Source organism: Drosophila gunungcola, unplaced genomic scaffold (assembly GCF_025200985.1).
Source record: "Drosophila gunungcola strain Sukarami unplaced genomic scaffold, Dgunungcola_SK_2 000117F, whole genome shotgun sequence".
Taxonomy (NCBI): Eukaryota; Metazoa; Arthropoda; class Insecta; order Diptera; family Drosophilidae; genus Drosophila; species Drosophila gunungcola.
The window spans coordinates 209955-224422 of record NW_026453278.1 but is presented as its reverse complement, the minus strand read 5'-3'; the positions used below and the strand labels follow the sequence as shown (position 1 = coordinate 224422).

Below are 14468 nucleotides of genomic sequence, written 5' to 3'. Positions count from 1 at the left end.
TGGGGTGTGGAGTGGAGTGGAATGGTGTGGTGTGGTGTGGTGCTCTGCTCCAAGCTAAGCACTGGCATATATCAATGCCAAACACACACTCCCGCGGACAGGTTCTGAAGCTGTGTGCAAACATAGAACATGGCCAAAAGGAGAGCTGCCAGCGGGCCAAGATGGGGAAAAAAAGATGGCAAAGGCAGCAAAATATACAGCTCTCGGCACTAGGTTGGGCAAACTTTTTGTCTTCCATAAGCCGCATAAATAAGGCGGACGTATAGGGTGCATAGCAGTTAGTATATAATATATAGTACACAGGGTATCCGGGCATCCGGCGGATGCATTACCAACAGCTGCTGCAGTCTGAGGATATGGCACGGACATTGACACACTTTGCCAAGCTCAGTTTGTCAGCTGTTTGTTTTTTGCATTCTGCTCGCCATTCAGCAGGAAATTAAAAATGTCCTCAAGAATTTATGTGGCTAACAGGCACTCACTTAAAAAAATACATACCTAATTAAATACCAATTTTATGTGGCTGGCATGCACCGGAAAAAATACAGTACCTAACTAAATCACATTTTTGCCAACCAATACATGTGATTAAATTCATTTTTAAGATGATCCAAAATAATTTTCTACTTAGTATTACATTTATTAGTAAGTTATAAATAATTATTTTTTTTTGTCGTAGTTTTTTTATTTTTTATTTTTTTAAATGTTTTTCTACAGCATAAAATTGGCATTACCATAAGTAAAAACCACCCAATAAGGGTGGTGTGTGAATTCACAAAGTGTGATCTCTTCGATTTAAACGCTCACTTACAAACTCGATTTTTTAAAGCTATTAAATATATATAAATAGAACTTTTAGTTTATTAATTAAAATTTATTGAAATTTTTTTTATGATTTTTGAAATGTTAAAATTTTACAAACGCTATATCCATCAATAATACTTTTAAATGCCTAGATTACATACATCATTTTTGTCTGTGTACTTTATAATGGTTATTCATTTGTTGCCTTTTCTCCATTCTTCTCTTTTTCTGAGTCGATTGTTTTGCTTTCATTGAGTAAGTAAAACAGCGGAGGGTAATTCGAAGTATGTAAAAAACACACACAAACAGCAGCAGCAACAACAACAACAGCTGTTCTCCCTACTAATTTTGTTGCTGTTTTATGAACAACTTTCCCCGCATTTCCCACCTTTAATGGATGATTTCTTGTCACAATTTATTCTCTGTTTTTTTTTTTTTGCAGTCGTCTTCTTTGAGTCGATTACATTTTCCTCGGCTGCACTGTGCGAAATAATGGCCACCAAAAATAATAACAATAACAACGTGACAGAGGAAGCGAGAGAGAGAGAGAGAGAGACGAACGCGAGAGAGCGAACGCTTCCGTACGGAAGTCAAGCGACGACTGAATGCCAAAAACTCAATGGCGGAGCGAAACAAACGGTACATTCCGTCCGCCATTTCTCTGCTGCGTCTGCGTGTGTGTGTCTTCCGTGCGTGAGTGCCTGTGTGTGTGTTTGTGAGTAGAAGAAGTTGGTGTGCGTTAAATGGGGCCGGGCGTACGCCTTTGTTGTTATTGTTTACGTTTTACCAACACAAGCACACACACACATACTCGTGCAGATTTTGGGCGCCAAAAAGATATTGCCCCCGAAAATCAGCTGATCGAAAGGGAAAAGCTTTTATTGTCCTGGCTAAGCTTTGGCGAAAAACTGCTTAAACGTCTGAAAATAAAGTTAGTCTTCAACTTTTTATACTTTTGTATATCTTATAAAAGGTTTTATTAGATTTTTGCCTCTAAAAGTATTTTATAACATTTTAAAAAAAAGTTTTGTCAACTTGACTCAAATTTTTTCCGTTCACCTCAGTAAGTCAAGACACTTTCTCCTTGGAAGATGTTTTAAATAATTTTATTTTCGGTATCAGGATCAAGTGTGCCATGTGGCTATTTTTTCCGAGCTATTCTGCATTTATTTCTATTTAGTTTTAATTTTAATTATGTCCAATTTGTTTTAATTTAATGTAAAAGCTTTTTCTCGTTTTAATATTATTAAGAGCTTAATTTTTTATTTAATGTATAGAGATAGGAAAAAGCTAATAAAACCACACTTTCTTAAAAGGCTATGTTTGCAGACATCAAATAAGACAAAAAGCTTTGAAAAGTCACAAAAGTCCTGCAACAATAATCTTGGTTTTTTCCAAAGCTATTTAGCCTCTAGAGTTTTCCCCCAAAATAAAGCTCTATTTTACCGTCTTACCGATAAAGTTTTCCCCCTCAAGTCAAAGCTCGGCAAATCCTTTTTTCCGACTTCCCCAAACTTTGCACAAGACGTGGACTTTAAGCCACACAATCCACACGCGAGCTTTTAAAAGGTTTTCTTTTGGGGCTACCCTCTATTTTTGAATATTACCCCAAAAAGTTTTGACCGCAGAAATATTAATGCTGCAGGGGCGTTGGAGGAATTTCGGATGTCCTTACCGCTTGAGTGGCAAATTGGAGGCGGTTGGGCGGCGGCGGTTTGTGCGGCTTACGCCAAAATGCTTACGCAGCGCTTGCTGACTTGAGCACTTTTCAATTCGCCGCATATGTCAAATGCAGGACTCGAAAGGCGCACAGAAACCGCAAGGACGGTCCGCTCACACAGAATGGGGGACATGTGGGGGCGGGATAAGCCAGAGATACGAGCCAGTCAGCCATGATGTAAAGCCATCCTGGGCACATAAACCAATCCAAATCGGGCTCACCTCAATCGACTGACAGTCGCAGGAACTCGATTAACATTATTTTCCTTTTTTTTTTTTTTTGCACGTTTTTGCACTTTTCTTTTTTCTTTTTTCCTTTTTTTATTTTTTTATTTTTCTCTTTCCTTTTGCCTTTTCTCATTGGCGTGGAAATGTTTGCAAAATTAATGCGATATCCAATGCGATTACAGATGTGACAACAACACGCGGAAACACGGCAGAAACAACATCGGAGTACATCGATGTACAACAAGAAATAGGAGCCACAACAAGTGTTACAACCACTTGAATTTGGTTTGGCTCAATGTTGATTTACAATAATCGCCATCGACAAGCGAAACGGCAACAAATAACAGATGTAACTGCCAAAGCTGTTGGCCATAAACACAATCTGCCCGACAGGGTGATCCGCAAAATGCTTTAATCTATAAAAAGCAATGGTGAATGCCTCAAGAGCTTATACAGATAAAGAGTAGCAATTTTCCAGTTGTTTGTTTTTAAACAGGTATTGAAGAAGAATTGAATAAGATTACAGTCAATAATTAAGGCAATGACAATCTGACAAGCAATTTATATATTTAAAGTAAATCTTTCAAGTAATTATTGTGATTATTATAATTATTATAATAAGGTATATAATTATCATAAAGAAGTAAAACCTCATAGGCTTTTAATTTCTTGTTAAGTTATTGGTATATTAATTACATTATTTGTTACATCAAAAGAAAAGGTTGAGTAAACATACTTTGTGGCAACCCAAAGCAAAAAAAACACCCCCTTTTTAGCTTTTGGTGGCAGGTGTTTCTGGGTCTATATGTAAAACACAAAAACCGAGGGCAAAACGTACACCAGACACAAAGACGGTGGGCGTTGAAGTGAGAGATATAAAGATTCTGTTGACCAACTCTCAAGAGCATATTTATATTTATCGATGGCAACACGCACACAGCCGCAGCCACCTATGCATATATGAATGTGGATATGAACACCTGAGTTCAAAATAATAGTAAAAAGCCTTAAGACTGACTATTAAATCAATATATACGAATGAATATGAAACAATGGCAAAGAATTTGTATATGTACTAATTTTTGTCATATTTTTACAGAAACTCTTAAGATATAAAAATCCTAGTTTAATTTGTATAACTACAAATTATAAAATTGAAATCTTAAAATGAAAAGTGTTTGATTAACATTTTAGCCAAGGAACAAAAAGTGTTTTGATTGGTATATGAAAGTCAAATAATTTTTATGCATACAAAATCCTTGTATAGATTTCTAATTAAATCATATCAATTTTGTATGAGTGGTATTGAAACCATCTATGTTTTTATTCTTTGCAACCTGTCAAAATTCCTAGTAGTTTAAAGACAGCTGTCTATCGGATATATGGGGATGTGAAATATAAAAACGCCTTGGAGGGTCTGCAGCTGGGATAGGGCTTTATTAAAAATGTATGACGTAAAAATTGCGTTTTCATATTGTGGAAAATGCCCCTGAATTTTTACACGCGTTCCCTTGACTTCGACTATGTGCGAGTGTGGGTGTGTATGGGCTCGTAAACAGGAAACGGAAATCAGCATGCAGACGCACGCAGCAACAACAAGGGGGAAAATCAACACCAGCAGTTGGATTATTATTTTTCCGAGCCACTCACATGGCTGCGGTTGCCTGTGGCAAATATGTTTAATAACCGCACAGCCACAGACGCGTTTTTGGCCCAAGCCCGTTGGCTATAAAAAGGCAACCGGGCCAAATCAACACATGTAACTAGTCCACCGGAAGGCTGGGCATTGTTTTTCATTTTCCAAGGAGCCTGGTAATGCTCGATGGCCAGGCAAACATTGTTATGCAGATTTCGAATTGACTGCGATCGTATATGTTATGCATAAATACATGTACATGTTTATGGATAAACAGTAAACAACAAGTTGATGTGGCCAAGTTCTTAAGTGGCCAGGAAACCATACATTCAGTCACTTTATTGCATAGTGTGAATTTAATTTGAAGACCTATTTTAAAAGGCTACGAATAACAACATGGAAAACATAGTAATTTAAATATTTGTTAAGTCAAAAAAAAAATGTTTACCGTCAATTTAATGAATAATTTTATGTATGATGACATTTGGCTTAAAATAGGGAAATGCACAAATTAAATATTTTCAGAAATGCATTGGTTTAATATAAATAAATAATCATTAGAGTGAGCCACAGATGTAAAACATTTACTTAGTCAATTTTTTGCTGTCATGGGTATTTTTTTTTACAAAATGTAATGTTTGCCTGCTAAAAAAAACAATTAGTTTTCTGAAACATTTGGCTCAACTTTCTAAACTATGCTTTTTAATTTATTTTCTATCATTTGACATAAATATTTTTGTATGCAAAAACAAATCTTGTTTGCGCATTTGTGGCGTTAAATATTTATTTAGACTGCTTTTTCGGATAAAATACGATTAAAAAGAGCTAAAACATACATTTATTTTGACATCTTTTATGGATACAAATACGAACAAAAAGCGTTTACATTTTTTTTAGCAATTTTATGGCCATTTTTAAATTGCTAAACTAACAGCCATTTTGATCCTTAATCGTAATTCGCTTGGCTTCAATTTTGGCCTTAATCGAATGCAGTTGGCCATCGAAAAAAGAATTTAATTTAAGCGAGAAACTGAATTTTTGCAGCGCGTTGGGAAATGGCTAAAGTTTGTTGCAACTAAAATTAAATTAATGCCTCATTGCTATGCGCATAGAAAATGTGGCAATAAAATAAGTCCAGCATCAAAAACAACGGGGCTTAAAGGAGCAGAGGCGAGAGAGAGAGAGAGGGGTATACAAAAAAAAGAGACAGGGAGTCAGCCAAGTTAATTTATGTTCGAGTCCTTGTTGTCTTATGCCTTATGTTGAGCCCCAACTTTTGGAGAGAGTGTTTTCTAAATATCATGTAAATACAAGTGCCAATACAGGCACACCCTCACGCACACACACAGTGAATAAAATACCCCTCACACACACACACACTTACACTTATACACATACTTGTTTTGTCTTTGTGTGAGTGAGCAGAAAAGTTTTGCCACCTGCGTTTTTTCATTTACATGAGTAAGTTTCCACATTAAGCACAGGGAAAATGAAAAGAAAAACCAGGCCTCCCCTATTTTCCACTCCCTCACATTTTCCATCCCAACGTTAAAGTTAAGCTCAACAAAATGTTGTACTGCTGAAAATGAAAAATTTAAAAAACGTCAGTCTGCGCAAACCCATTTTAATTTCTGTTTAATCAGCGTTAATTGTGCGTTAAATTTATATTCGAATATTTGACAATAATTAAATGAAACGCTGAGCACAGGCACAGGCATAATTAAATGAAAGTCAGACGTAAATTGAATTTATATTTGTATTTGTATTAAATATTAAACAGAATATCTGCATTTTTTTGGCCAATTTCAATTCGAGTGAAATCAAATGGAATTTCTTGATGACTTAACTCTGTGAGTCGTGGGAGAAAGAGTGGAAGAGATATTTCTGAATTGTCTCTGACTTTTTTTACACTGCCATAAAAATATCAAGGTATGTGTATTTCTAAAAAAGTGATTATAGCAATGTTTTAGCCAATTTTAAGGATTCAAAAGTACGTTTACAATAAGTTAAATAATTATTATAAACAAAAATGTGATTCTTAATATATGTCTTTATTTATATATTATAAACATTTAATTGATTATTTCACATTGCTTCATTTCAATATTTAATAATAATTGAATTATGATTAATAATAACAAATGCTAAAAGAAATAGTATAAATTAATATTAAACGAATTAATATATATATATATATATGTTCATCAATTGTATGGTAACCTTAAGAAAATCCTAAATCTGTTAGGAAACCTAAGAATAAAATTAAAAAAAAATTTACCTTGCATTTTGTATGCTTCGTATTAACCAAGCTTTTTAATTTAATCCTAGACATTGATTTTTGTACTTCTGTTGCACAAGCAAATAATTCTGAGTGCAACTACCAGTTACCAGCAAGTTAAGCACATTGCTTCTGCTCGTTTGGCGAATGTGAAACCAAAGTTAAATAAATAAGCGGCAGTTGATTAGGCAGCACCAGGTGGATAAGGGGGCGGTGCCGGGCAAATGGGCGTGGCAGGGCTGACTGAGCTGCTGAGCTCAGCATGCGTGAGGTGCCTGCGGCAGAATGCCAGGTAAAGAGGCGTTACCCACACCCACACTCAAACTCAAACCCAATCCCAAACCCAAGCCCTCCTGCTCCAACCTGCCTCCTCTTGGGCACAAATTCTGCCTCCGGCCAACGCCTTATTAAGTTAACACAAATGCTGGTAACTGGATGACAGGGGCGTAGGAATGGGGATTTGGGGAGCAAGAGGGGGTTTTCTGCTTGTGGCACCTGTAACATCTTGCGAGTCGCAGCTGGCTGCGCACTTGAATAATAAGCATCTATTTATCGGCCTAGCCAGTTCTCTCTCAGATCTCTCCAGCTATCGCTAGGATAAGATACTCATTTTGCCCTGTATCCTTTTGGTTATTTGGAGTATATTGGGTTAAGGGAAAAGATAGAATATATTTTGGGAAAACAATAAACCCTACACTGATTTTTATGTATAACTATATATATATTATTTTAACTATTTGCCCCCAAATTTAACAATTTTAAATAAAATGTGTCAAAAGTGTTTTTTACCCTCAACTGATTTTTCTGTATATTTATTATTTTTAAAATTATATTCCTTCTATAGCTACAATTTCGTCCCAAAAAAATAAAATATATAATGTGCACTATAGTTTGCTCACTTAAACTAAGTAATTGTAATTAAAATGTGTCAAAAGTATTTATAAGCACTTAACTTTTCAAACAACCCGCCGCCAGCTTTACGTTTAGTTCAGTTTTCGTAAACTGTGTGAAATAAAATGTGTCAACACTGCGTATGCGTAATAAACTTTGAAACTTTGCGGTTTGGCAAGCAAGCTTAAAGCATTTTCTAAACAATGTATGTACGAGTAGGTGGAATGAAATTTGTCAATACTGCGGATTAAAAGGTTTATTTTAAAGGAATTAAATCAAATTGTATATATAATTTAGCTTCTTTATTTAAATAAACCCAAATTTTATAGGCAAACCAGTGTCAATAAATGATGAAAATTAACTTCAGCTTTGTGGTATTAAAGGGCCATAAGTCATAACCTTTAATAAGTATCATTGGGTCGAAATGACTTGATGTGTATTTCATTCCGTTGCCCTGTGTGTCTGCCATTGAAGGGACTTTAATTCATAATTTATTATAATTTGTATTATTATTATTTGTTGTACTGGGTCCTTGGCAGTTTGACGGGAATTTAATTTAACGATGGCATCGTTAGCGCACCGCTTATTTGTTTTCATCCCAAAAAGAAAAAAAAAGTTCCAATTTCTTTTTGTTGTCTTCTCGTACTAAACAGAAATCGCGAGGGGACTTGTGAAAAGTTTTCGCAGATTGTCGAGTGCCACTAATTGTCCATAAGCAAGGGCGTGCCATACTATACACATGTACATATGTATTAACATACATCCAGGACCTGATATTCCCACACACAAGCGCATTGTTGGTCCTCTGGGGACTTAAATGCCACATGGCGCCATTTGAACGAGGTTTTAAATGTTTGCCGACTTTGTGGCCATAAAAACGAGGAGTGGAACGTGGATATTAGTGTATTGGTGTTTGCTTGTGCGGCCATTATGCAGCTGCACAATTTAATTGAGTTTTCACCGATTCTTCTTCTTTTTTTGGGTTGGTCTGTTTGAGCTCATACATTTGGCATATTGGTGCCGAAAAATGCCCCGGGGAATGCTGTTATCCATCATTGTCTGGCATTGATTCGGAATCTGTGGCCGTCACTCGGCGAAGAAAGCAGCTTTGATAAATTGCCTTCCCTTTGAAACGGTAGGAAACAAGAAAGGATTGAAAAGAATTCAGAGAAGAGGATTTTTGTTGGGTTTATCAAAGGAATGAGTGGGTTTTTGTAAATCAACTAGATTTTCTTTGAACAATTTACCAGAATTTTGAAAGATCTTTTGAATGTAAGCTGCGAATATAAACATTAATATGCAAACATATTTTCAATAACCTTTCATTTGCCTAGAGCTTAATACCTTTACATGTTACAAGTAATTTTATTTTTTTATTAAACAAATATACCTTGAAAATATGAATATTTCAATAGCTTATGTTTCTAAATTGTCCTTTGCAAGGACTAAACATAAACAAGCTGTAAATATTGCATTTAATGTGTACATTAAGTAATCCCACATGCAGCTCGTATCCCCTTTGGCAAACTGTCGGAGTTTTGTGCTGTAGTGAAATTCAAATTGAAATGCTATTGAAAGTTTTACCCGGCGACAGTGGCGCACACATGCACATTCACATGGAATTCAATTAAAGTTTTCAGTACTTTCATCAGCTGTTCTCTGTTGAAAACATCCCCTTGGCCATCCGCTATTTGCCTTCATTTGGCTGATGAGGGGATGGATTGGGCCAGCTGGGGCGTGAAATTGTGCCAAGGGAGCTTTTCGGCCAACTAAGTCTGGGGATGTCCTTTCATGCTTACCTGCAAGGAAACAAGAAAAAGGGAAGGCATTAAACATACATACATATGTATATGGGGGGGAGGAGAAGGTGGCTGGCGAAAGTCGGACTAAACCAAAGCAAGTCCAGTTAAAGTTTGCCCATAAATACAAAAAGCCAAATTAATCATGACTTGGCCAGCCATAAAACACAGCACAAATTGTGCCTGGGAGAAGGTAAACGCACCCAGATAATATACGTCAACATCGTTTTGTAGTCACAAACATTCAGCTGGGACTTAGCAAGTTTTGTTTAAATTACCTAATGATACGTTAGCCTTTCATTTAGACAGTGTACTAGTGTAGATTTGAGTTCTTTTGTTTTTAGTAATTATGTAATTTAGAAAACAGTGTCATGGGATTTATTTAAGCTGTTCTTAGGTTTAATTTGAGTTTTTACAACTATATTGGTTTGCCTATACAAATATATTTGAAAAATAAGCCAAAGACATCCTTAAATATATTTCTTGTATGTACAACTCATCTAACTTCCTAATTATAATTATCATTGCTGCTTTTACTAATTAATACTTTTTTTAAAGGCCTTGTAAATTTCACAAAAGGGTTTTCAAATAAATACTTTTAAGTAGCTGACCATTTAAATTTGACCAATAATTTGCTTCCATCGTTTGGCCACCCCTTTCAAGCTCTTTTGATAGGAAAGGAAACTTGTGCAAACTTTTTGTTTTGGTTTTCAACTTAAATTATCTGCGCCGGAGCCTAAATATCAAGTGCCTGCTGTTCCAACTTGTGGCCAAGTTGATGGGGATGGGTTTGTGGATGTCGGGATGATACGGCTGCCCTGCCGAGTGAATCCCAAAAGGCACTTAGGCCACATGATGGTGATGAGCTGGCTGACAGGACAGAGAACCGGAGAACCGGAGAACCGAGAACCGCAGGGCCTGAGCTCAGTTCAGCTCGAGTGAATGCCGTTGATGGGCCACGACCTTGCCTGTCAGCCCGCCACCCACTCAGGCGCCACCCACTTACCACCCACCACCCATCCAACCTTCCATGTCCTGTTGACAGTTGCACTAATTGCAAAATTCTGTTGTTTGCTCGACTGCCATTGTCTGTGGCATACTTTTAGGCAATTTGCATATTTCGTTAAGCAGCTCCTTGCTTCTCCTGCATCCTACATTCTCTGGTGTCCTGCTGCGTCCAGCATTGCTGAAATCCCTCGATTTCGGTTTGTCTTCGGCCTGGAAAATACTTTCGGGCGACACACTCTAATTGATAATGAAAGCCCCCAATTCACTAAGTGACACCATGACTAATTGTCAAGGAACTCGAGTTTGTGATACGGCTTCGTTTCATTTGCATCTTTAAAAAAAAAAACAAGTGTTTAACAGTCGTATGCATTTTTAAATATTTACAAAGTACAACAAAGTTGTGGGAGTATTTTAAGATATAAGCAAATCATTTTAAATATTTACAATTAACAAACAAATTTTAAAACAATTTGATAACATTTTTAACAGTGCCATAACATATCTAAAACATTCCAATAAAAGGAATAAAGAGTTAATCCTTAAATATTTATGATGAACATCTATATGTAGTATGCAGTTTCAATTTTCCTTTTTCGACGTTCCCTTGATTTTCAATTAAGCACAGCCTGGATGAACATGAATATTCAGACTTTTTCCCCACAACTTTAGCCTCTTTTCTTTTTCGACCTATATTTCATTCACATTGCGAATGCATTTTTTTTCTAGAGTTTTTTATGTGTGGGAAACGTGACCTTACTCACACAACCTTTATTTTTTAGTTTTCCTTCCTCTCTGTCGTTTGCATTTAAATTATGGCAATGGAGTGTGAGCCACATAAATCATTTTCAGCTTGCACTTGTGTCACTTCCTTTTGTTAACTTCGTTAAAGTTTTATGGACTACGATTTTCGTTTATTTGAATTATTTAAATTATAAATAATTCAAAATATTATTAATTATCTAAAAGCCTGCAGTCGATATGCCTTGTATGTAATAAAATTGTGACTAAAATTGTATTTTTAAGCCGGCATTTTAGAGGGTATTAAACAGTTTTTATTACAAATGTATGTTTTTTGGCTGCTTGTCTTCCATGAACATTTATTAGGCTAAAGCTTAGGGTAAGTCTACTCCAGAATAATGCAAATTAGGAAACTTAATTTATTACTTAGTTACCAAAACTAAATATATTTATACTTTTAGAAAGAACAAACGGAAAGTAAAAAAGTAAGTAAGAAAATAGCAGTTGAAAAATAATTTTAAAAAATGTTCCTCTTATTTAACAAAAAATATGAGCAAACTAGGTGTGTAGGAAACTAAATGGGAAATAAATATGTGATGGCAGAAGCAACAATATTATTTAAAAAGTTACAGGAAAAACATGTGAAAATTGATGGGTGGATCGTAAAAACTAGTGTGAAAGAAGGCACGCGAGGCACGTTTTGGCTTGATTTTGAATGATTTACGACAAGTGCTCGTTTCATGTGTTGTCATTTCGTTTTGGCCACCAATTTGGCCATGGCATCGGGCCAAAAGTGAGCTTCCACATGCACGCAAACACAGGAATCCTTAATGTCCTGTGTGTGGGTGCGTGGGTGCTTGTGTTTCGATTAATTTTTAATGAGAAACCATTTATGCGGCGTCCGTTGTGCCGCGCTTAATTAGTTGCAACTTCAATGGGATACTAATGGGAACGAATTTCGGCGGAGTGCAGCAACGACGGACTCATTATGGTGGACAGTCGGAATTTGGTATCATAATCGTTATGCCCGCCCCGTTTAATTAAACTTTCCAACCCTTGAGGGTCGAAATTGTGGCCTTGTTCGGCTTAATTGCTAACACGCATACACACACACATACACACTTATTCGCAAGCGGCAGGACTTTGTTCTAGCCCCAAAAGTATGCAATAAAAATTAATGAGCGGGAAAATTTTTATTGACGCGCCTTTGGCAATGCATAAATGAATAATGCCCCTGGGGAAAACATAATGAGCGCCGCTTGTGTGTGTGTGTATGTGTGTGTGTGTGTGTGTTTGGATATTTTTGGGGGCGGAACGGGTGGGGCCACGCCCCCGTCCAACAGTAAAAACTAGGCAAACCCCGTCATTGTTCGCACAGCTGGGGCGCCTGAATAATCTCGGTTTGTTTGCCAAAAGAATTTCGCCCGCTCTGATTTGTGGCCACTAAAAGCTTCTCTGACATCAGCCGAAGGACATGTTGGGCCAGGACACTCAGGACATGCCATCGCTGGCCAAATAAATGAGTGGACACACGTGTGCGGTCAGTGGCGGAAGGAGACATTCCGATGGTGGCGGTGGCACAAGAGCAACATTTATTTCACAAATATTTTAAAGTGCTACTCAAATATAACGAACTTATATTTTAAGTTTAATTGAGTCAAGTTTAAAAAAGATGACTAAAAAAGAAAATCTCTTTTTAATAAATGAAACATCATTTAGCAAACTAAAAACAAATACGTTTTAACATTTTTACAATTTATTTAATAAAGTAATATAATAAAAAATGCAAGTTATAAAAAGTTTTTTAATTTTATAATTTTGTGTTTTTTCAAATATGAAATAAAAGATTTAAACATAGTCATTAAGTAAAAATATTGCTAAGCAGTTTAAGGCTTTTTTATATAATAGCTCCTTAAACTCATATAGTCAAGCTACAATGTTTGATTTAAACATATTCCTATACCTTTTAAATAGGTATGTTTAGAGCTTGAAGTTTAATACATCATTATTTTATAAAAGATGCATTCAATTTTGAAGGTTAAATCTTTTTAATAAATTACCATTACATTCCATAGTGCGGCGCCATCGGTCTGAGCATAACAAATGTTCAACGCCCAGCTGTCAAGCTGCACTTGCCCCCTTTATTCTATACCCATTTTGCACCCGCTGCCCCAGTTAATTGCAGTTGGAAACTGAATCGTCAACATTGCGCATACGCCACGTGGACTGCAGCCAGACTGCCGACCAACTGATTTATGAAAGCGCGCTCTTCGCTGGCTCTTTAGCTGGAATTCAATCAAAGTGCTGTGCGATGTTTGCGCCAGTCATTAGCCGCCCGAAATAGCCGTCTAAAAACACAAAGCACTGTGACCGAAGGCCAGTGAAAGTGAAAGGGAAATGGGAAATGGGAAATGGAAAATGGGCATGAGGAAGCTGAAAGGTCGAGAGCAAAGAAAAGGCAACTTCTTTATGACATCAGTAGGGTAGGGTAGGTTGCAAAAGTCACAAAAGTTGACCAACTGCCCCGGGGCGCGTGTGCGATATGCGATATGCAAACTAAACGGAGGCACGTGACCATCGCACAAAAACACACTCTCGAACCCTTGCCGGATATTCTGGCACACGCACACGCACACTTACAAGGCGAGACCTTGAAGGGGGGTCCAGGTGGACACGTGTGGGTATTTCAAATAGACTGCGCTCTCAAAAAGAATCAAGATGAGCCGGAATATATAAGTATTCGAGCGTCGAGAAATGTACACAGGCGAAAGGCCCTTAAATAAAAATATAGGCATATATATTAAAGAGATTTCTTGATGCTTTTAAATGATTTAATAGAGTATTGTATTTATTTTGTTGCTGCCATTAATTTCTACATAAGTAATGATATTAAAGTAATAAAAAAAACACTAAATCTACTCTCAAATCTTTCTTAATTTTAACCCAGTAACATTAGATGTGTTATACTTAAACCTTTCTGCTATTAAAATTTTCTATTTTTTCGTATTGTATTATCTTGCCTGCCAAAAACTGCCAAAATGTCTCCTAACAAACAAAGTTGTTACCTTGCCACGTAATAATTGTCCCTGCCGCCTCGTAAAAAAAAGGATGTCTAAAAATAAACTTCAGTCTGGTAAATCGCGTGACCCACGGGGCTTGTTTTTTCTTTTTGGGGTGGCGGATGGGGGTCATCAGGGGTTCAAAGGTTAGCCGAGAAAATTTTTGAGCTAAATACGATGTCTCCTCCGTGCGCCATTTATTATCTGCGGAAGTGTCCACCTGCGATTGCGTGTAGCATGCGCTGGCCATTTAGCCATCCACGCCCACTTTCCACTACCCCAGCCCACTATCCACGGCCTGCCCTCTG

The 14468-nt window shown here is 36.8% G+C and overlaps 1 protein-coding gene across 3 annotated transcripts in view; it reads right to left on the bottom strand.

The window, feature by feature from the left end:
• The window catches only part of LOC128265389 (inactive dipeptidyl peptidase 10), a 111637-nt gene that overhangs the window by 17101 nt on the left and 80068 nt on the right, over nucleotides 1–14468 (bottom strand). Inside the window, exon 1 of one of the 3 annotated variants that reach the window (XM_053001372.1) lies at nucleotides 9141–9265. The exons of the other annotated variants lie outside the window; for them this stretch is intronic. The gene's annotated coding sequence lies outside the window, so the exon portion shown is untranslated. Of the gene's footprint in view, nucleotides 1–9140; nucleotides 9266–14468 lie in introns of those variants that run through there. 3 annotated transcript variants of the gene reach the window in all.